Below are 27,835 nucleotides of genomic sequence, written 5' to 3'. Positions count from 1 at the left end.
GATTTTTAAGAAAAATGCTAATCTGATGGACATCAGATCCACATCATGCTTGAAAAGCAAGATCCTATACCTTAGGACAGTGCTCTGTAACTTTTTTAGGATCGCGGACCACCTAGCTTTGCGTGTGTATTTTCCACGGCCCACATTTAATGACGTTATGATTCAAATTACATTATTAGTTTTAAACTTTTGGATGTTCGCCATCATGTACTAAAATCTATAAAAAATGTGTTGCGACAAACTCCTTAATGTCCTTACGGGTAAGATCAATGGTTGTCAATAAGACCGTCGTCCTGTCGGTTCGGTTAGGAGTCTGACGCTTAGAGTTGATCAGACCAAACCTTAAAATAAGTTTTTAAAATACGTAGTGTGTGTGTGTGTTTGTGTGTGTGTGTGTGTGTGTGTGTGTGTGTGTGTGTGTGTGTGTGTGTGTGTGTGTGTGTGTGTGTGTGAAAGTGAAGATTATTGATGAAATTTTGAGGCTGTCCGGAACTTGAATCAAAACGTCCGAGACATAAAACATGAAGTTGAAATTGTACGGAATATGAATCAAAATTTCGTCACAGTTTTATGAGTTTTTGAAATGTTTGAAAAAAAATATTGGAAATATTTATTTTTTCTCAAATTTAAAAGGTTGGTTTCAGTAAACTGTGTCATAATGAGTTATGGCCGATTAAATTGGAGTCAGTAAGAAAATGTATTACTTAAGTGTCCATAATTCAAAGCAATACGGTTTGTTTAATTCTTATTCTAGACATGCCAGTAGAATATTTATTCTTGATTTTACAATACGTACTGTAATAAGGCTAGCTTTACATAATTAATTCTACCACGGACCATATCTACACCATTTAACACCATTAACACCACTAACCATATGTGCTTCGCGCACCATAGATTGGAGTCCTCTGTTTGAGGAGAGTGTTTGTAAAATAGATATCTATACCATTAAATAATCATTCATAAAATAGGCGCAGAAGTAAAATTAGCTTTGGCTGATTCGAGCAAATTTTCGTGCAGTGATTATTTTGTTGAGAAGAGAATAATACTCGATAAGGTAATGCGTATCTGTAGCGGTGAGTTCGAGCAAGGAGTTTCAGGAGGAGAATGATGAACGACGAGCTCCTCATACAACTTCTTGCTTGACACATCAGAAAGGCCATTCATTCGTGTGATCGCTTAGGACCTCCACTCGTCTTAATCCGCCACTGTCTAAAGTTGCGATTTGGCACATGAAATTTTACTTTCCTATCACAACAATTTAAACTGGCCATGGAGTGGCCACAGCGTTCCACAAATTACTAAGAAGTATTAACATTTCGATAGTGAATAAAGCTTGTCTCTTTTAGTTGTTTTTGTGCTTATGCTTTGAGTGAAAGAATTAAATTTACTTAAATACAATACTTTTTGCTACCTTTTTTCTCCTGTCTTATTTAATCTTACAGGTAAAGCTAAACCGAAAAAACATAACAAAAACCAGCATCACAATAGAAAATACAGCTCCCCCTCCTTAAGAAGTACCTTCCTACCCACAAATCCCGTGCCCCGAAGGTGAACTCGTTCGTTCCGGTTCCAGTGCCATCGATTGACCCCCGGGGGCGGGGGCGAATAAAAATGCCCCACTCGAGCGGGGTTGCGGTTGTTTCGATGATCTCAAGGTGTATTACTTTTTCTTCTCCTATTTTGCTTCTTCCATTCTTATCACTTTTGCTCCCTACACGGATGGCCACTCCATAATCCATCCATCCATGGCGATGCAGTGCTTGACGACTGATTCGTTAGTGCGGTCACCATCGTGGCGAACCAACGATACGGGATGGACGTTCTTTATCCTGCTCGTTAGTAGTTGCTTTGGCCAGGTAAAGAAGAAGCTTTCGAGAGGTTCATTAAAGGTGGACGGGTAAGCTTGAGAAGCTTGGGCAGGGATGGCTTCGCAGCGAAGGGCACAACAAACAAAAGGAGTTAGAAAATGTAATGTTTAATAGAAAATGTTGTGGAAAATATCTATAGTTTAGAACAAATAAAAAATGGGTAAAAAAACGCCACCATCCTTTTCCAAACGCACCACAAGGAGGAGTCTATAGAGGGGGAACCATCTTGACAACCGACCCCTTGTGATGCTTTTATGAAGATTTTTTGTTTCACCAGCACCCCACTGTGTGCCTTTCCACCATATTTACACTCTCTTGAGCACACACATACGCAGGCAATTCATGCTTTTTTTCTTACTTCTCTCCAATAGAACAGCCTACTCCCCTTTTGTTGACGTCAGAGGACCGGCTAGGACGTGATGGAAAACCCACCCAACCCTGACACACACACTCACACACATCAATCACAGCCGGCGAAGCCTACGCAAGGCAGGGAAGTTGCCGGGGCAACAACGGCGTTTGCGGATTATTTGCGCCAGTAAAGCGCGCGGGCAAGGATTTCCTCGGCTTCCTCTCCCCGGGGGGTGGAAACCGGCAAATTGCGACCGGCAGCGAAGGAAAGCCCACAAAATGGATGACGGAAAATTAATCATACATTTCAATTGTTTACTGTACACTTGAGGCTTTATAAAATGTCACCTACTGTGAACAATGAGTGTTTCTCCGCTTTCTATTGTGTTTTTTTTTCGCTACGCAAATGGGCGCCGTTGCGATTCGTGCCTCATTGATTGCTTCACTTCCTTTTATTTCTTATTTTCCTCCTCTGTTTTTTATTTCGTCTACCTCGTCTGTCACTCAAATGCAGGGTAGAGTGGTCGCCGTTGTTGGGAAATGTCCCAGACCGGCCCGAGTTTGATGAAGCTGAAGTACCAGGGCGTTAAGGATGGCTTGAACAAAAAAGAGGACTATTTCCCTCTCACACACACACATTTCAAGCCGTTTCAACCGTTCCCCTCCGAAGTGGGTGACTGTGGTGTGGCAATATCTGGCTGCCCTTACCATGGGTCGAACAAGGGCATTCCTCTTTTTTTTTGTTTGAAATAAATATGGCGGATATTTGCAATTTTGGTACACACAATGTGACGCGAGAGGGTGACGGTTTCTTTCCCTTTTTTTTGGGTATGCGCATTTTGTCCCTCCAACTCGCTCGCAGCACAAAATGACAAAAGTAGCATCGAAAAATGGAAAACTCTTCATGCTAATATTACACTCATTGCTCTTTGGTGAAATGACCGGGTGAAACGATGTCTTGAGCTACGAAATTACGCTGCTTGGAGTGGTATTGGCATCGTTTTTGTCAACAGGACAATATACAAAAAACCTTCGTTTGCTCCAAAAATCTCCAATCACGTATGGAAGAAAGGAGGCAAACCCGTTGTTGATCCGAGCTCGGGAGCCTTTCTTTGCTGTACCGAAATCAAACATGCAGCGTGATGAGCATGTTGGAGCGAATTGCATTGAACCGACCTTCGTGCGCATTGGAAGCAGGAAGCGGGCATTCGAAAGTCGATTTGAATGAAGTCGATTGGCGAAGAGTTTGCCGAAACGGATCGAGATAATGCGTGTTTGTGGGTACACACGTAGTGCCAGCCAGTGACAAATGCGGCGAATATTACCCGTCGTACTCCATCCACTTATCCCGATGCAGAACGCAATTTTGAACCTATTCCGGGGGGTGGGGTGGGATTGTGTGCTAAAGGATTGGAGCTTGTGGTGGAGTTGCATTGAGCCTGGATTGGAAGGTACACCGCTGGAAATGCTTCACCTTTTCCTCAAGCACATGTACGGCACGGCGAGAGAGAGAGCGCTCTTCGTACGCTTGATAAGGATTGGGTAAATAAAATCAATTCTCCAACAGACTGCAAATGCTGCGCCAAAATCCCGGGCCATGTATCCGTTCTTGAGATTGGGGCAAACGGAGTAGCACTGCAAAGAAAATAATCTCAATAAATACTGAGCTAGGGAAATGGATGCAGAATTCTTACTGGCGGAGCGTTGCGATATTGTGTTCGAATGTTTTATTGCACGATGTTGACATTTTAGCTTTCAGCATACGGTAAGGTTACGATTATTGGATGCAGTCTTTGTGTTTGGAGAGTTGTGAGAGTTGATGATTGTAACAAAATTGTAAAATGAACAAATTTGGAATTGTGTTGCGTTTGAGCTGCGGTTACATGCTCAATGACAGATGATTGTACAAAAGTTTGTGTAAAAAGCCATACATCATCTTCCTTCCATCACTCTGTTGTTGTTTGAAGATGTTTAAATAGGTTTTGTAGGTCTTAGGGACTCTTTCTCCACTAATACGTTGTTTAGGTCACTTAAGACCTTCCAACCATTGGTGCATCAAACTGAACTGAAATATGTCATATCACGTTGTGTCAGACTGTTTTCAAAGTATTCGAATCTACAATATAATTAGCTTTGATTGCGTTTAGTTTACACGATTCCTTTAGCTTATTGCATTCGTTGTATTCTGTTAGTAAATGTCGAACTGGGCGGTGTGTGCCGCTGCATTTCCAGAGTGCTTGTGGTTCCTTTGAATTACTCCTTTGATATTACTAGTTGGTTTCATTTGTTAGCGACTTCTGGTCATTGTGTTGATGGTTCATTTAATGGAACGTAATTTCTTTAATTTAAGAATTTGTTATATTGTTTTTTCCCTGCCTAGAGCCAAGAGCGTTCTATGTTCTATGAGTGCATTTGTTCTAGTGATGGGTAAAGTTGGCAAAAATCCAGAGTTGACTCCGAAAGGTTGGTCCGCCATGCATCATTCGGAGTCGTTCGGGGTCGTCCGGAGTCGCCCGGAGTCATCCGGAGTCGTTTGGAGTCGTCCGGTGTTTTTGGAAATCGGAGTCATCCGGAGTCGTCCGAAGTCGTTCAAAGTCATCCGGAGTCATTCGGAGTTCGATTACAGACGACTCCGGACGACTCCGAACGACTTCAGACGACTCCGGATGACTCCGACTCCGAACGATTCTGAACGGCTCCGGACGACTCTGGGTGGCTCCGGACGGCTCCGGGCGACTCCGACACCAAGCGAATCTAGTGGGTCCATTTTTCCGGAGTCAAAATCGGACTAACAACAGTCGGAGTCGGATTGCGTGCGATTTTTTACGGAAGAAAGACCAGATTAAAAATATTATATTGAATTTAATCGAAATCGGTCATGCTTAAGGTTCATTTGTCAGTATCTTAAGGATTACTTCTAATTATCCTGACGATGAATATCTCATTGTAAAGGTTAGAAAATCGGCAACGAATTAGATACAGGAAATTGATCAGAATTTTAATTCTCTTTCGTTCATATTTTAGATATAGGTATGCTTAAAAGCAGTATGCAAAATCAGTTTTTGATTTAAAGTTGAAGAATGACTAACTAAATATTACCAGTTGATTGACTGCAATTTTGAGTTAGATTTGTTAGCAGCCAAATTTAGATGTAATATTATTTTGGAGTAACTATTTATGTTACTAAGAAAGATGATAACGAGCTATGGAGCCATTGAAGATGATTAGTGAAGATTAAACGATTCAGATGTGGGCCAGATTTTGGCAGACGTAAATATGAGTATATGCTACAGTAAAGGCCCTACCGGATAATCATAATATTGTTGTTTTTATGATTTTCACCTCGTCAGTACACATTTTTTAACCATTTTCATAGCTTTCTCATACAAACACAACATACAACAAACATTCCGTTCAGTATTTCGTTGTATTTCTGCATTGTACTTTGTTGTGCAATTGTTCAAAAATTGTTATTTTTTCATGTACTATTTAATGATGTTATTTTCTAGCCATTTTTAATTTATTTCAATCAAATGTGAGTATTGCAATATCGAGCTGAAGGAAGAAGCAAATATGTTGTTTTCACATATGCGCCTAATAAAATGAAATCCACAACCTTCATCCTTACCATTGCAACCACCGTCATCGTGCGGTATGTATGAAAGATGCATTTTTCGAATAACATTGGTAATGCTCATTTCCAACTGTTGGACATTGGTTGGTTCTATGCACCGTCCCGGAAGGAATAGGGTCTTCCCCAACCACCACACCACCCACTGTGGTGTACGAAATTTGTAATTATAAATTCATCGATTCGATAATTTTACCCAATGCAAAATGCAACCGTCCAAGACTGCACACCGTACGCAGCGTACGCGCTGTTTCGACGCTTACCGTGGTTGGGATGATAGTTAGATTTCATTTCTCATGCTGGTTCATGCGGGCTGGCTTGTGTGTGTTGCCAATGTTGGCTTGTTGCGCTTTTTTTTTCGTTTGCTATTGCTTGGGAGTAACTTTTCAAATCGATTGAAGCCGCCCATCCCGTCACAGCCCTGGAACGGAAGCGTACACGGGTAAAGCACCCACCCACCAGCCTCCTTGCCCGAGGCAAGCGATCGATTGGGTCGAGATTAATTTAAGAGATAAATTTTCAATTTCAATCTCATGCATATTTGCATTCGAGGCTTTGTGGTTTTGGCCTTTCAGTCGCCTGGCCTGGAAGCCGTGGCCTCGTGGATGGATTGGCGTAGGATTGTATGTATGTATGTATGAGCTTCGGGGTTGACAAAAACGAGCTTGCATCGCATCATCGTAATCGAAAATCGGCTCACTTAACAAATATTATTTGGATGCTGTCCACTTTTTTGGAAGGGGCGACCGTAGATGGCTTTCGATTACCGATTACGATACGGGTCGAAGGGAGAAGCCTACCTGTGTCTGTGTGTCAGTCCACGCGTTTCTATTTTCCCTTTGCATTCTGCATAAGGTATGAGGCACCATCGGAAGGATTCGTTTGCCGGGGCCGGTGGTTGTTGCATGTTATTCATAGCTAATAATGTGATGCAAAAATTGAAATTTTGAAAGCCGTACGGTAGTCGTACAGGCGATGGGTCAATTTTTGCGTGTTGCATTTCGTTGTGTTGCTTGCAGAATAGTAGAGCAATTGAAATTTTTCTGTAAGCTGCAACGTAGCCATGCGGAAAGTGGAACCATTTTTTTTAATTCTTTAGATGTTGTGCCAAAAAAGCATATTATAGGCTTTTTTTTTCAACAAAAATAATTCTATGATTAATTTCTTACCAAATTCAATGAATGTGGTACTGGAAAAAGCAAGGTAAATCCACATCACTCTCCGAACAAATTTGTATATGTCACTCTTCATCGATGACGTCACACTGGCCATTATGGAAGTAGATTGTCTATGCTCTATGCGGATGATGTTAGGTTGTGTCCGACTCTCTTTCTCTGCAAAGATCGATTGATGTTTTCTCTTACTGGTGTATCAATAACGATCTGGTAATTTCTGTTAATAAGTGTACGTCAATGTCATTCTTTAGTATAGCTAGTCCGATAAGGTACATCTATAGCATATCAGGGACAAAACTACCGCGGTGCAATACGGTCAGGGAGTCACCGTGGATTGCAAATTACATTTCCGACAACATTACTGTGATATTTTAGACAAAGCTAACAAAACACTAGGATTTATTCGGCGACAATCGGAAGAGCTCAATGACCCGCACTGCTTGTTAACTCTAGATTAGTCCTATGTTCGTTGTATCCTTGAGTTTGGTTCTACATTTTGGTGTCCGTTTTCTAGTGTATGGTCCAATAGGATAGAAGCTATCCAAAAGACATATTGTCTTACACTTCACTCCGCGGTGTAATGTAACCCCTCTTCCATCGTTATTTGTTGTTTGGTCTAGACACACTTGCTAAGAGACGTGACCCAATGCCCAATGTAGGTTTTGTGTCCAAACTTATTGTCGGTGAGATAGATTCGTCAGAACTTTTGGCTAGAGTCAACATAAATGTCCCTCCTAGAGTGTTCCGTAACTACAGACTAATTAGAACTGACACTGCAAGACGTGCATACAGCGAGAACGACCCTATGACTGCGATGGCCCGTAAATTTAATCAGCGTTACATGTTATTTGACTGGCACAAACGTACAAGATTCCGTTGATCCGTCTTGAAATTGTACACTGCGTTTAACCTTGCTTTTTGTTATAGTTATTTAAGTTCTAGTTTTAATTCAGTGATAAGGTCACCTTTTTGGCCCATTGCTTAAACAAAATAAACAATCAAGCATCGGTTACAATATGCACATTTTCTGTGGGTTTTTTTGGGTGAGTTCGTATTGTTCAAATGATTTATTCCGCCAAACCTATCTTCCGATCACTTCGATATTTCTAAAATCTTTCGAACAATTGTACAGCTCTGTCAGAGTTTTGGGAAGCAAGATAAGCCTGTTAAGAGAAAAACCACGTACACGGCGGTATCTTTAAGGCTCAATTTTTAAGCGGTTTTACTTGTTTCTTCAGGTCTTGTGTTAGATATTTATTTTTACACTTACTACTTACACTTACTTACTAATATTTTCTCATAAATTTGAGAAATAGTAAATACTTTCAGATAGAAAACGTAGAGAGTTTTGATCCTTACTTTTGTGGATACATTTAATTCGAACTTAACGCTCTTTAAACACAACGGATACAAAAAAAGACAAATTAAGTGATTTGGATACAATAAACACACTTAAATTGTTAACTTTTATAATGGACAGTACGCTAAATAGTTAAACTTTATAGAAAATTACTTTCAAAAATATTTTGCGTATGAAAGTTCATACGCTGGGCAGTAATGAGTTAATCACGTTCTATGGAATTCATATGAAATGCTAATACGTACAATGTTTTAGAATTAGGAAGTTTTCTCAAATATTATCCTACGCTTGTATGAAAGAAACTACGTTTTTAGAAAAGAAATGGTTCAACATAGTTTATGAAATTTTATGAATAAAATACAATAGAAATATGTTCAGCTTCATATATGCCTACAACACATTACATTGAAGAGAGAAAATTACGAAAAATTACACCCTAAACCATAGCTCGCATCGAAAAAGAAACAAAAAAATGCAAGCCAGACAGAGCGTAATCGAGATAAATACCATAAATTCATTTACCGCAACACCATTCGACCCTTGCTACCGATCGGTAAAGTGCTCTAATTGAATAAATTCTGTAAAAAAAATTCCATCCATTGCAAAAATATGGAATCACTTTGCAGTTGCAGTCGTATCGAGAGAATACGGGAGCGTACGATGATACGAGCATAATTTAAAATTCCCGTTTCTACATTCCCGTGCCCGTACAACTAGTCCCACAGACCACCCGTCCCCGTTGCACCTTCGTTGCTCCTCTGATCGGTTATCACTTTTCCCAAACACAGATTTCCTAACATTTTACCATTGTGCCTGTGTGGCGCTGCGTCTTTCCGTGTCTGTGTGAGCATCCAGCGATGAATGTACGTTTACATACCACGTTCAAACTTTCTGTACCGATCTTCAACTCGCATCGATGCGTTACACCCGATACCCGAACCCGAAACGCTGCAGCACTGCTGAGCGCAGGAGCGGAGCACCGGGTACACCGGGGGCAAGACAAACGGGGCAACAAATCAAACCAAAGCCCAAAGCCCTTGCCCTGCTCATCTTTACACCCCGTGGCCGGCTGGAAAGTCTGCGGCGAAACAGTGCTCGCAGTTTCACCGTGTACGCAATGCTTGCGCGAACTGAAGCGTTACAACGTTTACCTTTACGCGTGGAACAATGCCGATGGAAGGACGAGCCCGGTGCCGCAGCTTCCGTTGCCGTTGTGCGGAGTGTTGTGTTTTTTCTAGCTGATGACCTGAAAATAATGCTAAACGAACACACCAAAAAAAAACCTTCAATACCCTTCACAGACCCTTCTCTGCATCTAGCGGATAGTTGCGCCTAGAGAATATGGCGTGAAATATGGAACGTAAAGGGATTACAAAGGATTCCCGCTTCTGACCGCGTTTAGGGATGCGTACACCGGGTGCGTCCCTTTGTGCGATAGATAAACACCATCGCATCGTATGCGTGGAGCGATGGCGCAGCAGTTTTTGGGACTTCTGTTTGCAAATGCCAATCGACGCTCGCTCCTGGGTGCATTTTGATAAGCTTCCTTTTTTTAATTATTTTGGTTCCCTAAAGCCGCTTTAGAAATAATGTTTGAAAGGTCTGAACAAAGGGTTACGAAACGCAGGTAAATAAATAGATAAATAGAGCCGCGTACGTGGGAAGTTAGAGGCTGCTGTGTTGGTGTTTGGTTATACATCCATCCCAACACACATTCATTTAAATACTGCACTTTTATTTACAAACACAAACACATCTTTTGAATACACTTTATCTCCTATTTTGCACTCATTTAACAAACGCTTGATTACAATCACAATTCTTAACTATTAATATAAAATAAATTACTTGGGAACGCACTCTTGACAGCACCCTTTTTGCTTGCCAAACGGCACACTCGCAACCCTCATCCTCCATCTCTATTTCAACACGTCCCAGGCCTGTGCGATGATGCACGCCGACATGTAGTCGAGAAACGGTTCCAGCAGCAACCGATTCCTTAGCTCCTGATCGGCAACACCCACCACCAGCTGGTCGCGCAGTGCATCCTCCAGAAAGGAGCTGAAATCGCAGCTCAGTGCCGCCGTGCGCAGCTTCACGATGTACTGCCCGATGGGTTCGTCGCGCTGCTGGAACAGATTGCGAAACTTGTACCGCTCCACTACCACATTCACGACCGGCTCGAGGTGTCCGCGCAGCAGATGGGCCAGCCGATCGTACGCTAACGATTTGGGGCTCTTCGGTGAGCACAGCTTGCTGGCCAGCTCGTACAGTGTCGCACCGCCGAGCAGTAGCAGGTGGGCCGTTTTTTTATCATCGCCAATGCCGTTCAGCTCAAAGTACGCGTCCAGCCGGGCCAGGTAGTTGTTGATGCTGTCGCCGAGGCTGTACGGTTCGAGGTTGCCCAGGATTGGTTTGGCCATTGTTTGGAGCAAAAGGGTTTTTTTTTTGTATGTGGATTGAACTTGCTTGTACTGCTTATTGATTGCGCTTGTTTTGTGATTAATCATCCCGTCCGTGACAGTTTGTGATGACGGCATCATTATGGCTTAGGTTTATATCTCTTGTTTAAGTGTTTTATTTGTGTAAGATATACAAAGGATTGTTCGAGGGTTTTTTAGACATTAGACATAGTTTTATACTTTCGTTGATACAAGCTATTGATAATATATTTATGACAAAAAACGATACACGCAGTCGTAGAACAATTATTTAATTCTATATTTTGTTTAAATGACGATAAAAACATTTAAAAAATATTTAATTGAAAATTATTATTTCATTACATGTTTCATGCTTTGTTCATCATTTTTACAGCTTATGTTTATGAAAATTAAAAACGAACCGTTTTCTTTCAGATTCTTATTATTAGTGTTATTTGTGCAAACCATTAAATCATACTTTTTGCTGAGGGCATTCCTATTTATAGTGTCATTTGTAGCTTAAGGAGCTGTGGAATAGCAACCTTCCTAATTAATTAATTCCTAACTAATTGTGGGCCGGTCTGGTGGTACAGTCGTCAACTCGTACGACTTAACAACACGCCCGTCATGGGTTCAAGTCCCGAATAGACCGTGCCCCCATACGTAGGACTGACTATCCTGCTATGGTAACAATAATTCAATGAAAGCCAAGCTCACTTCACTAGTGGGTTCAAGCAGGCCTTGACCGACAGCGGTTGTTGTGCCAAACAAGAAGAAGAAGAACTAATTGTATGATTTTTTTTCATTGGTTGTTGAACTTTAATGCCAGTTTATAAGGCCAGTCGTATGTTTAGTTTTTTCATCAGAAATACTAAAAACTCTAGGGAGCGATTACAGTCGTTGCCGCTAAATTTTGACTCTAACTCACCTATTTTTGGCTCGAAGGCAAAAAAAAACAAATAAAATTCACGTTTTTATGTATTATTTTTGTGATTTAAAATTACAAAACGTTAAAAATGTGCTCAAATAACTTGTAAAATTATCATAATTCCTACAAGAGTAAAAAAATGATGACTTACAGACAAAAATAGGTGCGGTAAAGGGACAAATTGATGCGCACTGTCAAACATTGTTGCCTTAGAACCAAAATTAGGTACGACTGTAAGCTGAAGAGAATATTTTCTACTTAATTTATTCTATGTTCAAGTTTAACTGAGTTAATTGGACTCCATTCTGATGGTCTAATAACATAAAATAGATGCAGGTAAGGTGTATCAGGCTGGCAATTAGAAACTTAAGCTTGTCTGGTATTAAAAGTACAACAAATTACCAGAGCTGTTTCGCTCTATTAGTATTACAACCACTTTGCAGCTGCCTAGATGCACAAGCTACATTTAATGTACCTCATTTATTAAATAATTTATACCAACAGTATGTGATAGACAATGCAGTACGCTTACAATGTTGTATATGTTTGAAGCTAAAACGTCAGCTGTTATAAAATTGTTCAAGTTTAAGCAGTGCTCAAACTAAGCAGCCACGTGGGGCCCGAGAATTATCCCACTCCTCGCTTACAAGAAAAGTTGCTTCGAAATCTTTCTCTGGTTTAGAACGCCTTGCACAACTTTTCGCTCAACACTGCTGAAAGCCCTACGTGTTCGTTTGGCCACTTAGGGACTCTACTCGTGGTGAACCGGCCCTGAAAGAAATGTTTTCCCTACGGCAATGTTATGAGATGAGACGTTTGATCAAGTCTGTTAAAAACAATTTCAAATGTATGCATCCCATGTCTCTAAGAATCATCTAAGATTGTCACCTTGATTATCAATTGAAAAACAAACAAAAAACAAAACTCAATAAATAGCAATGCGCGTGGCAAGTAAGCCTTGCGTAGGTCGTTTGCACAAAACAGAAGCAGAGTTGATGTGATTTGAGTTTACCAAATAAATGGATGCCAAGTGATACATATAAAATACAATCTTAAGGATTCATTAATCAATTATGAATTGATAATTCTAATAATAGATGTTTTACAGCTTCAACATAATTGCCAAATAAAAAGCAGATACATTTTTAACTTATTTCACATGTAACCAAATCCGAATTTTCAAATAGTTCAAAGAACCTATTAAATAAAACATTAAGTACAATAATATTTAAAAAAAACCATTTTCATTAGGTTGTAATAAAAAAATAAAATGGTTTCCTTGAAAGGAATAACAAAAAACTCCTCCTTGCTCCTCTCTCGTAACTGCGCCGAAGTTCACCCTCAATGGTACAGCAACAGCCCTTGCCAAAAAGGCCCACCATCAGCATCAGCCATACCCTTTTCCGGATTCAAATTGGCGTTGCTACTCCGGCCGCACGCTTGCTGCGCCAAGATTAGAACCGAAAATATTCACATAATTAAATGCGCCCATGCTTGGCTTCGCACCGAAACCCACCCATCCTTCGCGAGGGGTTGCAGATTGGAAGGCGTAACGGAGAAAGGAAGGTAAGGTAAGTGTTTGCTACGGACACGTTTTCCCGTGGCGCAACATCGAATTCATCACAACATTTTGATCGTAATCTGGCTGTTGAAAAGGCGGCAGGCGGCTTCGTTTCATTTGCGTTTTCACTCTGCGCGCACTCTCACTCTCTCTCTCTCCCCAGGGAAGTGGAATCAATTACATCCTTACGTTCATCCCCTGCAATCCACCCCAGCCGGCTGGAAACTCCGGATGACTTTCCTGGCCGGTGTCGTTCGCATGGTTGATTATTAGCCGGCTTGATTTCAATAAATCGGAGGCCAAGTAACGGTGGGGGACTCTTGCTCTTGTTCACTCACTTACTCGCTCGCTGCTGCAAACTGTGGAAAATGTTTGTAATTGCAAGGTTCGGGGGCGTCTATGCCCCATTTGCCAGTGACGCCTTTCACGTTTCCGGGCAGCAAGGAGCCGAGCGGCTGGAGCGGTTACCGGCGGAAATGCCTCTTCTTTTGCCAGTCGTCGCCTTTTCTGTTCGAAGATTGCGCTCGAAAGGGTTGTCGAATTTATGTCGAAAGGAAAGGAGGAGGTTTCCCCCCCCCCGTTCTTCTCTTCGCCTGATTACTGCAGTGTTTTCCAGTGGCGTTAGCGTCGGCGCTCGAGAACTTGGCATGCCAATTAAAAATATTTTCCCGCTTGGCCCGCTACCCCAAAAGTGTACGATACGGCCCGTTCCGCTGCCCGGTGGAAGGAGGCTTTTTAATTTTGAAAAGGCCGACGTTGGCTTTTGACGCCAAAACTGTTCGTTGTTCCGTTGACGTAGAACGGATCCTGCTTGCCTTGCTTCCGTGTGTTTTCTTTTTGCACCCACCGCGGGTGTGTGTGTGTGTGTGTGTGTGTGTGTGTGTGTGTGTGTGTGTGTGTGTGTGTGTGTGTGTGTGTGTGTGTGTGTGTGAGTTCATTCAAAATCGTCCAAGGGCACACTACCCGCAATCGATTGTGGGCGATGAAGCAAGTGCTTCAGCATAAGAGTTTTGCTGCCATTTTCACGCGAAAACTGTTGAACAACGTTGAATGAGTTGGCCTAATAACGCAGAGAAATAAAAAAAAGCATGATAAAGGGATGCAGAGCCTTGGTGCAATTTACTTAAGAGTACAAGATGTAATAAGTAAACAGCATTACTAAAACATGCCACTCAACAGCATAACATGATTAAAGTGAGGATAAGAAAAGGAAAGAACCGTAACGATACCTGAGTTTACTATTTATTCTTCTTATTATTTTTTACTAACCCCAATAATTAAGCCAATAAGACAAAATAATTACAGCTAATATAAAATTTATGAAGTAGATTACACTACAGAAATGAGATCAACTTCCAACAAAACTAATATATTTAAAGCAAAAAGAGAAGTGAACGATGGTAAAATTAAATTATGTACAACTTAAGTGAATACAAACCAAACGAACGTGTAAAATGACATCATAAAGATCCAGAAGATTCGTTATCAATGCAGGAAAAATGGAATTGGAAGCAAAAATGTACTATAAATGAGAAAAAAAAACTAGCGAAGAGGAAGAACAAAAAGCGTGATAAAAACACAATATCAGGAAAAAACAAATAAAATACTAAAATAATTAAAAAGCAAACAACATAAAAATTTAAAAAAAAGTTAAATATAGCTAATTTTGTAGATAACTAAGAAGATAATAATAATAGTAGATAAAGAAAAAGTCAAAAACTCTCCTAGTGATTAATACCTTGTTTGTCATTACACATTACAATTAATTGTGAAAGTGTACCAAAGTATCAGAACTGATGCAAGAACCACTTGTATAAACAACTCAAGCATATTTGTATACTCTTTGTCTATTCTTTTTTGCTGTTTTTGTACGATTTTATCTTGTATTAGTTTTTGTTAAAACCAGTAAATGTTTTCCCCGCATTCCTATTCAATTTTCTATTCTTTAGTTTCGATATCTTTGCTTCTATTTCTATTAAATTTTCTATTCAACCATTTTGATTCCTTTCTCTCTATCACTTCCTTTTTAGATAAAACGGCTGTCGGATTTGTGTAGTATTGTTATTATTTTTAAAGTTATTTTTTATAATGTAACAGTTTTCATATTTTTTTCAAATCAAATCATTATCATATCATTCAATGGCATTAGTTTATCACTTTCTATTACATCTATTTTAGCACTTTAAAGACAGAGGCTTTTATACGAATAGAATCCAGTAGCTCGTGTGCAAAACGAGTTGCAGCGTGCCGCTCTTCTTGCCCGTTAATCACATGATGGGAGTTTGTTGTTTTGTAATTTACCCCGAATGGTGAGCAAATCGCACTTTCCTTCACGGTTGAAGAGGCCACCATCGGCCGAAAGGGGCATCCCGGGGCTTGCGCTTCGGTTTTTGTGACATCTATCCGAGCATTATGTACATTCCATGGGTGGTTTTTACTAAAAAAAAACTTCCCGTGCAAAAAAAGCTAACTCACAACATCGAGAAGCAGTGCAAAACTGTTGGACTGGTTGTGCTTTTTGCTTTTGCTTTCAGTGAACGCGTTTCACAATTTTCACCCCTTTTCTCATCATCGCATACCTATCTCACCCCCATCTGCGCGGGGTGTGTGGGGCTACATTTTTGTCTCTTAAAATGAATGAAAAGTTTAGCGGGGATGGGATGAAGCAGCGAGGGGAAGAAAAAACTCGCCCCGTACACGGTCGGATGACAGATGAAAAATTGAAAAATGGTGGAAGCCAAAGGATGTCGTCTGCAGCTCACGGATGCCTGCGCCATATCACCACTGACTGGACCGCTCGCACCACTTACCTCCCTTGTGTTATAGCCCTCTCCAGTGCGGTGTTTAATTTATTCTCCGGTACGCTTGTTCAAATGCCGGAGGGTTAGAAAATTGTCAACCTTACTGTCAACTTGCTCCGTGTGTTGTGCTGGCGCTCGCCGCCATTCCGCTCACTCATACACGCGCGCGCACGCTCCGAACAACCGATGCAGCAATGTTGTAGCTCGCTCACGCATACTCAACCGGAAAGCAGTAGTTTTCCACGGGCGAGTACGGGGTGTTTTCCCCCCCATTTGCGGTGTCGTTGCTGTTGCGTTTGTCATCATCTCGTCGCCCGTTGTCGTTGACGCTGACAGCCCACAGCTCGACTCCATTTTGTATTTTCACGTTCCTTCCCTGTGTGTGCGTGTGTGTGTTTTTTTGTGTGTGTGTTCATGTGCTTCCTCTGCTGTTGCCCATATTTGTCGCAAGTTTGTCCTCGCCGACAGCACAGCCATGTTGGCGTCGGGTGGTGTTTGTTGGGGTGGGATTTGTGTTTTTTTCTGTTTTCTTTGCATGTCTCTATTCATTTGGCGATGGTCTGCACCCCGTACTGTGCGCCCTGTGTGGTACGGTTTCGCGCACGTCAGGGCGGTCGCGCATTATCCTGTCGCAATGTCACCATGGGTGGAATGGGGCATGGCGTTGTTTGTTTGTCGCTTGTAAAAAGAGAGTATTTTTTGGTCTAGCTTTGTTTTGTGCGCCATCGTGATGAAGCCTGGAATGAAATTCACACTCGGGAGCGAAAGCAAGGGAAGTATACTTTTTGTGCATCGATACATGCAAACGTGGTATCGTGGGGGGAGTGAGAGTTCACTAGAATTAGACATTTTTTAATTAAAAGTAGAGCATTTGTATTGGGTGGTAGTTTTGTTAAAATAAATAGAATAACAGATATTCAGTAATTCGCAATCAATGGAAGAGCTCTTTTTTACGTTTTGTGGATTAACTTTCATCATATAGCAGGCGACGAAAGCCGAGAGAAAAGTTTATTTACACAAAAAGAAGCGGTGGATATTATTATTACAATTGTTTGTATAAATTTAAAAAAAAGTTACATTATATTTCGGTTGCATATTTAAATAAAAAATAAAGCAATGTAATAAGCCATCTCACAAAATGTCACATGGCATTTTACATACAGTAGACCTTCGACGTACGACTGGCTCGAGTTAAGATTATTCAAAGATACGACGAATTTGATTTAAACATTTTTTTGTTAGTATTTTGTTGAATATGAGACGTTAAATTTCTTATCAATAAACTAGTTGCCACACTGCTTCGAATATCGGACCCATAAGGCATTTTTGGCATGAAATAGTTTCTTACTAATTCAAAATTAATCAATTTTATTTAAACATCACAGAAGAAAACATTCTAAATTTGCGATAAAAAAATTCCAATAATCTTACACCAAACATTGCAAAAAATCATGAAATTGCAACGATAATTTGATTCACATTACAAACAATTTCGAGCTAATGTTTCGAATTTTGGACAGTTTTGATTCAAATTACGGACATCCTCAAAATTTCAACCATAATCTTGAATTTCACACTTACACAATACCATTTTAGTTCCGAAAACCCAATTCTGAGTGAAGAAATCCCCTAGACCGACCGAACGATGGTCTTAAAAGTAGCGGAGTTTGGGTGCTATGTTTCTCCTGTACTCGTACATACATAGGACCGACGAAGTGCTGCGCGAATTAACGATCTTTCCCGTATGACCATCAAGCCATTTGTCAAATACATATTCTAATTCCGGGCAGAATTAGATATGTGTTTTTGTGAAGATAACATTACAGTACGATTAACTCTTGTAGTTAATTACACTCTTGTTTTCACGCTGATATTTGCTTCTACAATGGATTTCGATGCATTTAAATCTGGACCAGGTTAATAGGAATTATCGAAGAAATTATACTATAGTTGGTTTGAAGCAAAACTGCTAAGAATGCTTCCGGCGATGAGCTGATCGACAGAAAACATTCATTTATTGTGACAGCAGGGTCTATTAAGGTTCAGACACATTTACATGAAAATTGGTAAGCGGCATGGTCATGGACCAGATATGAGAAAGTTGTATAAAACTATTTGGAATGTCAGGAGTTTGAAGCTGTCTGTAATTTGAATCGATAAGGTACTAAAATGTATAAAATGTAAAATGTAATTGTATTCGACCTACGACTTTTTAGACTTACGCCTTGAGGTCCCAAATACAATCGTTTGTCGAGGGTTACCTTTATTTTGTCAGCAATCATCAACTGTTTGCTATAAGATTTTAGTGGTTTATGTGGTGACTCATACAAACGATGACTTGTTTCATAGACTTCATTTCATAAATGACTTGGAATAAAAACTTTTAATGACATCATGACGAACGGGGTTGCAACTTCATTAACAAGAATACATCTTAGTATTTATATGTTTGTATTATTTTTGTTATTGGTTTCGATTGTTTTCATGTGTAATTTATCGATTTTTACTTCATTTGATACTAATAATATTTCTATTTCTTGTTTAATTTCCATTTGGGTTAATTTCTTGAATATCTCATTGAGTGGTCTATTTATGCAACTCTTTTGATTATTTTAAATTGAGAACTTCATGGTCTAGAAACCAATGAAGAGTTATTAAACATTTTAATAAGTTTATTATTATTTTCACAGCCTTTTCATTAGATTCGATAGTTTACGATGGATAAAGATAGTTATCGAGAGCTTTACAGTAACTTTAGTTTGTTTCACAAACACTTTTGTACTTTTCCCATCTTTCTTCATTTTATTTGCATAACTTTTCTCTTACATGCTTAAAAAGCAGCCCATCAAAAGTTTGAAAAGTGTTAAACCCATCTGCGAACCCTGAAACTCATGTTGAAAACATAGCATCAAATAATACAGCATCCATTTTGTGCGTTCGCCATATACCGGTAGAACGTTCCTCTCCATTGTAATAGAAAGGTAGTAGGGTAGGCAAAACCCGCCTTACATTGGTTGAAGCACCCAGCTTCAGCACGCGGCATAGACGCGACATCTTGAAGCACCAGACGGGAGCGCTCCAGGGAGTCACTTGAGGTATTTCATTACCAATCCTTAGACAAGCTCCCCGGGCGGCTGGCGGCCCAGCAGAATCACCTTGAATGGGAAACTCATCCATCAAGCACACTCATCCAGCACACTCGTGCCGTCCAAGGGTTGCAGGTATTTGTTGTTTATCAGTACCGTAAATATTACCGCCGGTTTTTTTTATCAACTGTGCAACTGGGTGCCGGTGGTGTTTGACTCTTCCGTTCGGTGACGTTCGGAGCGCGGGCGTTGTAAGAAATTGTCATCTGCACTGCGGTCGGACGGTAATTCATCAAGCGAACGCATTTTAATTCCACCTTCCAGCAAGACCATTGTTTGCCGGGCAGACCCCGCTTGTGACCAAGTCTCCTTCGGTGGAGGACTCTTTGCCATTGCTTTACGCATGACAACACCACATCACATCGCAACACCGCTACTCCAGACAGACGGAGTGGCAGCGCGCTCAATGAGCTTGCTCGAGCAGTTGAGACTTCGAAGCGATACCTTCCTCCCCCCCCCCCCCCCCTTGGCCTGGGGGTAAAAGTAATGTGCCCTATTGTTTTACGTTTCAAGCGCAAGCGGGAGCAGGTTTTACGCGTCAGGGAGTAGTAGGCTAGCTCATTTGTATCGCTGCCTACTGTGGCTAATGATGATTAGTGATGTGTACAAGGAACTGTTCAGCTAATGAGGTAGGGTTGCAAGATGCACGTTGCCTTGCCTCGGTTAGGACCTTACCTTTCTTCAACACACGATTGTTTTTGTCGCTGGAGTAGAATGGGTGAGCGAAACAGGAAAAAAACGGTAGCCATGAAAAAGTGTTCTCCTCCAGCTCGTTTTTTGCTGTTTTGTTTTATGACGAAAGTGGTTACATGCATGGAAAATCCAATCTCATCGAGCAAAGTGCAATTGCAGTGCAGTCGAATGCAGTGATGCATACACAGCGTCGTCATTGGCGTGGTTCATCTTACCGTAATTGCACATTTCCACCAGCAGTGGAAATTTCCCCTGCTGCTGCTGCAGCTTCCTCTCCGCCTATTACATCGGTGACACATTAGGCGGGCATTGTCGAACCTCTTAGTGGCTGGTTTTCCCCTTCCCGGGAAGCGTGGCTTCATCTTAATTTGCAAAGCACCTGCGTCTGCAATTATTGCGATGAGTGCAAACGCTCGAGCGAGCTTGTTTGTGCGAGAGAGAATTTACAAACAAACAGTCAGCCAACCCAGCGCAAATGTAGCGTTGTGGGCGACATACGAATGCGAGAGCATAGGTTAGGTTTCCTTTGTTCTTTCCCTAGCATCCTCTTCCGGTTGATGGGCGTTGCACATTAGTTTGTTTTTTTTTCGTTTTATTGTTTGTTTTTGAAGCTAAATGTTTGTTGCATAGGGTATTTCTACATTTATGCACCAAGTCTTATGAGGGTGCACTTTAGTGAATTGCGTTTTGTGAATGTGACATTGCGTGCCGTAGAGGAGGCGTTTCCGTGCTTGTACGTTGACAGGTTTAGTGGTTTTAGTCGTATATTCTTCTGGGTTTATTAGAGCCTTTGAGCGTAACTAATACGTAAAGTTGTTATGCATACACGAGTGTCTCTGATCATTCGTAGGTTTTGTGTGTTTATTAGCTCGTTGTAGAATTCTATAATAAACAGATGTTCATGAAAATAAACACAACTATAGTGAAGATTCCACTAAGTTTTGGAAAAAAATATACGATATATCTACCTTTTGAAAACAGTTAAGGTTACCGATGTACCGACTATTTTGACTAGAGATGTCGTCATTGATCAAGAGGGAATCTGTGCGTTGAATCTAAGAAGTGTAAATTGGGATTAGACTCAACACACAGAATTTATGCAATATTTTTTTTATATTATCTTCACTGATTAGGAAGTTTAGCCGATTAGGATTCAACCGCAACACACAGAGAGGGAGAGAGAGAGAGAGAGAGAAAGAGAGAGAGAGAGAGAAAGAAGAGAGAGAGAGAGAGACAGAGAGAGATAGAGAGACAGACAGAGAGAGAGAGAGAGAGAGAGAGAGAGAGAGAGAATAAAGAGAGCTTGAATCTAAACATTTGACAGTTGAAATATCAAATCGATACAATTTTAAGCAACAATTATTCAATTAGACAGAAAGAGCGCAGAAAAAATAGGAAAAATCGAATTTTTATAAATTGTATTAAATTTATAATTAAGAACAGATGAGTACTAAATTTGATCGAAAATGGCTTTACATATTATCAACTATATGTTGGCTCAATTGATCGCAAAAAACTGAACTACGCGAATGTCTCCGGAATGCATTATTCGCGTAGCTACGGGGAATGACATTATTCACAAAATTTTGAAAAAAATAGGAAAATTACTCTGCAATTTGCAAATCTTCTTGCGGCTAAATGTCTGCAATTGATAGCTAACGCAACCTTTTAGCTGGTCAAATTCGAAACAGTTTGTTTCTTGTTCTGCTGTCTGAAACGGCTTGAAATGAAACCTGATGGTAATTTACATCGTTAATAAAAATATGATTATGTTTAAACAACCCTAGGTAATTTGAAGCAATTTTAGCCATTGAACATCTAAAAAGCCAGAAAATATTTTCTACAAGTACGAATGATCCGACAACACATACAAACGAAGCTACACTGCTTAACAGGATAATCGTTAACAGGCAACCACTGTCACTAGACCGTGGAACCTCGTTCAAAGAGTTGCTCGGCTATTTCCCTTCGCTGCAAATAATCACCTTGCCAGCCCTGCGTCCATCGTCGACTAATCTTAATTAAATTTACGTACGGATTACTTTCGCTCTCTCCCGCACGCCGGACTCGCATCGAATCGGGCTCACTGAGCCGCGCTTTTCTTTTCATTGGTGTTTCTTTTTTTTATCACTTCCGTGTTGCCCGTACACCCTAGGTGTAGAGATAGTTAAAGACCCTGGAAATAGATCAGCCTGTATTCTGGCGGATCGATTCTGTGGCATGGTTTCTGTGCGTCCCTTCTACTTTTTTTTACTATTATTATTATTCTGCCCACTTGAAAGGGATTTTCCCGCACGACGAACGCCGGCATTGGTCGGCCATTGCAAAAGGGAGCAGCAAAAAAAAAAACAAAAATCGTCGCTAGGCTGGCAAACCAAGGGTAAAACACCCCACAGCATCCCGTGCCGAAATTCGTTCATGCCATGCGAAAGGGAGACTCGCCGCACAACGCAGCAGGGAATCGGATGGGAGGGAGTGTTTTCGACGGCGCTGGTTTCGATTGCGATTTGCCCTCCCGAGGGCTTTACGCTGTTTCCATCCCTCCTTTTCACCGCAGGATTGAACCAGGCGGGATAAAAAGAGAAGCAGTAATAGAGAGAAAAAGAGAGAGAGACAAAGGGAGATAGACGCCAGCACGGTACGGCGATGTGGCAGATGTGAAAATAATCACCATCGGTACGCAACGCCACCACCGGCGAGATGAAGCTGTCGCGTGTTCCTGGCATTCAATTTGCAGCACCTTCTGTGTGACACGTTCACACAACTACCATCGCAACAACCGGAGGCAATATGGCAATCTGGGTAGGGTCGTACACGGATCGGTGTTTGGAGGAATAGAAAATACGCCCGAAGGACATACGCATCCCGCTTTTGCGCTATCTCGAGTGGACGCGCATACAACACTCCCGACTCTTCCCTGGCCTGGCCGACCGACCGACCAACATCTCCTCCCCCTGGGGGTAAGTATTGATTTCGACCCCGAGCCGTAGCGTGTGTGTGTGTGTGCGTCTGTGTTTGCGCGTGCGAGTCGAGCGAGACACAGAAGGTGCCCAGGAAAATCCCTTACTAATGGGAAATAAATAAATTGTACAACTTATTTCGCATCCGAGCTGCCCCCAGGGAGCGAGGTGATGAGCGCGGTCATGGACGACACGGACACGGACCAAAATAGAGCGACCTGGGGAGGAGGCAAACGGGAGGCAACCGACGACAACAAGCTGCGCCATCTTCGCTGGGAAGGTTGAATTTGATGTTTTCTGGCTAGATGAGAACGGTGTCCGCCACACAAAGAGCGCCACGGTGCACCTGCAGGGGAAGAAATTAATTTTCGGTACATTATTAATACGCTCGGTTGTCTGTAACGCTAACGTTTCTCGCTCCCCCACCACCGGGGTTCGGGTGACTGTGTTGTAATAACAGACCACAACCATTGCGCAAAATGTCCGTTTGATAGCCATTTTTGTGTTTGGGATTGGAGCGAAAGCATCATGCACGGTTGTGCTGAAGAATTGCTGTTTGTGTTTTAAGTAGTACATATTTACATTTATATTGTTATTTTTATTATTTTTTTAATTATTAGTATTTTTTTATTATTATTATTACTATTTTTATTATTATTATTATTATTATTATTATTATTATTATTATTATTATTATTATTATTATTATTATTATTATTAATATTTTTATTTTCATTATTCTTATTATTATTCTTATTATTATTCTTATTATTATTATTATTATTATTATTATTATTATTATTATTATTATTATTATTATTATTATTATTATTATTATTATTATTATTATTATTATTATTATTATTATATTATTATTATTATTATTATTATTATTATTATTATAATTTTTATTATTATTATTATTATTATTATGACAACATTTTGATTTTTTGAGGAACATAAGCATAAGCATAAGTAGTAGCATAAGAATAAGAATAAGTTGTAAAAGAAAATGCACTAAGAAGAAATAGTAGCAAAATTTATATATATTTTAAAGCATCTCAAATATTGTAGTACTTTTTCGATGAGTTATCTAATTTTAATTTGCAATATGTAGAAAATAGAAACCAAAAGACAACAAAAACCATATTTGACCTCACGTTGTAATGACGTTTCACCACTGTGCTTGGAAGCTTACGCTATTCGCCGCTAGAGGACGCCCTCGCCTACACGCTGCAGACGCTGAAGACCGACCAAGTTTTGCTTAAAAAACATGCAAAATAAGGAAAACTATTTATGCAAATTTGCGATTAATGTAAAATTAAATTTTTTTCTTCACTGGACTCTACAATAATATATGTTATTGGTAAATCAGTTTTCTATGTTTCTACTAAAGCATTTATCCTTTATACCGAAAGATCGTAATTCGTAGTGATTCCCTTGTTCGTAGTGAGTTTAAAGAGTCCCTTGTAATGTTTCCATTGCGCTTTGATGATAAAGCAACAGATTCTTGATGGTATTACACTAAATTTCATTGCAGAGTTTGAGTTTCGTTGTTGGAACGTGGTTCTTAGTGGCTTCTACGAACTCTGGGGCCTTGGAAGTTCAAACTTTTCCATAACCTTTTAAAGGGTACGAATGTTAGAAATTGCAGGTATAGATTTCACTTGGGATAGATTTAAATTTTGATTGTTAATGCAGGTAACAGAACTACGATATTTTGAAGTTGCCTGGGGTATTGGAAGGACGTCAATCTGGCAATAACAGTAAGGAAACTGCCAATTAAATTCAATTAATAAAGAAGATTTTTTATGTCAGCTTTGGCAAATAAAGACCTACGCAAATGAATCCATTATCTTAAATAAAGAGGGAAATGAGGTCTCTATAAAAAATATAAAAAAATATCTAAAACGGCTATACAGTTGACCAAAGCTTGCATAAAAAAAAATAAAAAAAGATTGAAATTTCGTAAATTGATCATAAATGGTTCTGTAAATCACGGACCATTGGTAGGGGCCCTGTTTTGTGCAATCTGTTCTCCAATATCGTGCTACGCTTTTCGGTAGCACTGAGAAAATCAAAACGAAACCATTGCGCTACCGTCTTTTCATTAACAATGCTTTCGGCGTTTGACCGACCGCCAAGAGCCTTCGCACCATATCAATGGCCTTTGATCGACACGTGCCACGCGGGGTGTAGCGACCGTGGGTAATAGGTATGGCTGTTGGGGTAATTTATTTCATCCGGTCCTGGCCGTCCTGTACCGTTCGTTTCTTTGGAAATGTCTTCGTTTTTGTATAAAGCACAACAGGTGGAGGTTGAAGAGCATGGCCTGTAAGTGATTTTGTGATGGTGAGGGGCATTTCGCTGCAAAATGTTAGAACTTTGAATAAAAACTCTACTTTTGTAGGCATTAATGGCATGATTTTATTATAAATCAAGCAAAGCTCTTTCAGAACTCATACTTTCAGAGCAGTACAGAGGCAATCTGTGAGTATGAATCATTACAAAAAGCACATCAAACCCACGACTATTCAGGCAAATCTAGTATTCAAACCCATCCACCTAAGCTACGGGCGATAAGCGCATTTAAACAGCGCCACAACATCAATTCCCACAGTCGAACATGAGCCAGCGGGCAGACTGGTGGGTTTGTTCATTTTTTCACTTTCATTCAACCTCAGTTATCCAACGGCATTTTTTTTTTGGCACCGCAGAGACATGACGACAACGATAACTACTGCTACTACTGCTACACAAAAAGAGGATAAATAAAACACATACAGCATGTTAACGCGCGGTGCGTGGTGTATGATAATGATCGAGCATAAATTCTTCACACCTCGTCGGCATACTGATACCTGGCTGCCCGTTGGGTGAGATGGCTTGATGACGGATTCCCAACTTGTGCGGCTGTGTCGCACCTGGCGCAGCGTGGCTGTGTCATTGTGCGTTGGGAGCAGCCGAACGGAAAAAAAGTTTAAACTGAAGCGTCATATTTTCGGGTGACAAACTAACCTAAACGAAAAGTGCATCGGATGCGTGTGTTTGTGTATAGGTGCGCATGTTATTTATTATGCTGTGCACACGCTTCGATATGCAACCAGCACTGGCAGGGTACTGTTTTTTCGATATGATTTAGGGCCCCACAGGGTCCCAATATTTAATCATAGCCGAGATGGCGAGATGGAAAAAGGAAACACAAAAGTCATGTGTGTTTGGTCCGTGTGTCCGAACGCTCAGCCGAAATCGGTTGAGCAGGTTTATGCTTTCGGGCACGGGAAAAGATTGACCAAATAAAACAGGCAGTACGTGCCCGCGCTCGAAGGTGTAAGTTTATAGCCCTTTAAGCAAACGCGCAGCAGCACGGTGGATTACATACTAATTGCTGTTTTCACGGGCGATGTTCGCTGGGTTTGGTTGTGGTTCGATGGTAAAAGCTGGAGTGTGCAAGACGTAAGCGATTGTACGAGTTTGAAGCAAATATTAACTTGATAGTGAAATTACGTGAAGCTGGCAATAGTTGAAAAATAGTAAAAAAGCTATAAAAAATGTTTAGAATAATGTATGCTAAAACCACCTATTTTTTGTATAAAGATACAATTTGTAGTTACAACCAGAACCGTCTGAAGCTACCATGAGGGATAGCGTGGTAATATGGTCTTACTACGATAGTCATTAAAAAATATGTTCAAAATATTCAAATTTAACAAAAATTCAACATTGGATAACCAACTTTACCAACGATCAACATCGATCATTCAGACCACAAGCTCTTTGTAGATCCTGTTAGCTATGTGTGAACCTTTTATGGCTGGTCTTGTAATAGGCGCAGGACTAACATTCACTAAATACTAACCATCCCTGGCTATCAATCCCTGCAGCTGCAGCTTCCCATCCATTACCGACACCCAAGCTACGACCGAAATACCTACTAGAGCCAATGAGCTCGCTGTGCCGAACTGAGGGTCGCTGTTTAACAGCTTCTTAATGGAGCTCTAGTTATTGTACTCTGCCGGCATTAAGCAAGGTGTCTAGATCGGATGCATCCTCTACTCCAATGTTCCAAGACTCGTGTCCATAGAGGACTAGCAGGTGAATCAGCGTGTGGTATATCGGGCATTTCGTGTGATCTCGAAGTCTTCTGGATCCTAGAAGACGAAAGTAGTCACGTCTCCAGTTTTAAATGCTAATTTTATCAGATTTTACAACCGTTCCAAGATAGCAGACTTGCTCTACCACCTGAAAGTAGTCGGTAATACGCTGCTTCTCAGTTACAAGCCGCAGGTGGACTTCTCACAAGCAGGTACTTTGTCTTCTTTGCATTGATAATCAATTGCAACTTCTTTTCCTCATCGTTTGATCGTTTTGATATCAAAAGCATGCGCGAACCCAAGGAAAAGGGAAGTTCTCTAGATAGTAAAGTATGCATTATCATCTTTCAAAGTTTTCGTTAGTGATACGTCATTTTGTGACATAAAAAAAAATACACATATTAAAATCAAGCCGGTGTAAAAGTCCATGTGACTCTACATAAGATGTCCTTCCCTCTTACATTTTAATTCTTTATCTTTAGTTGCACAATTTTCATCTAATTGTGCTTGAATAAAATGTTTGAGCTCAATAATAAATCATAAATTTTCGTCTTAATTCTTGGGCAATATCCTTCATGGTATGCAAAACAAAGAATTTCCCCTTATTAACTCTTCCTTTATCCTGGACATGCCAGCATCTTCACCATATAACGCATCGCACGCTTACAGACCTGCACAGCAAAATCGATACTATCTACCAAGTCCGTACCATAATTTAAACGCATTACATACTGTCCCCGCGCCGATGTGTTGCGCGATGGATGCGCCGACCGTGCATTTTCCCGCACGCATGCGACGACGGATACCGTTCGCAATCGCTCGCAACTAATTGCAAATTTAT

This window comes from Anopheles merus, chromosome 3L (assembly GCF_017562075.2).
Source record: "Anopheles merus strain MAF chromosome 3L, AmerM5.1, whole genome shotgun sequence".
NCBI lineage: Eukaryota > Metazoa > Arthropoda > Insecta > Diptera > Culicidae > Anopheles > Anopheles merus.
Note: the sequence above shows the minus strand (reverse complement) of the source record.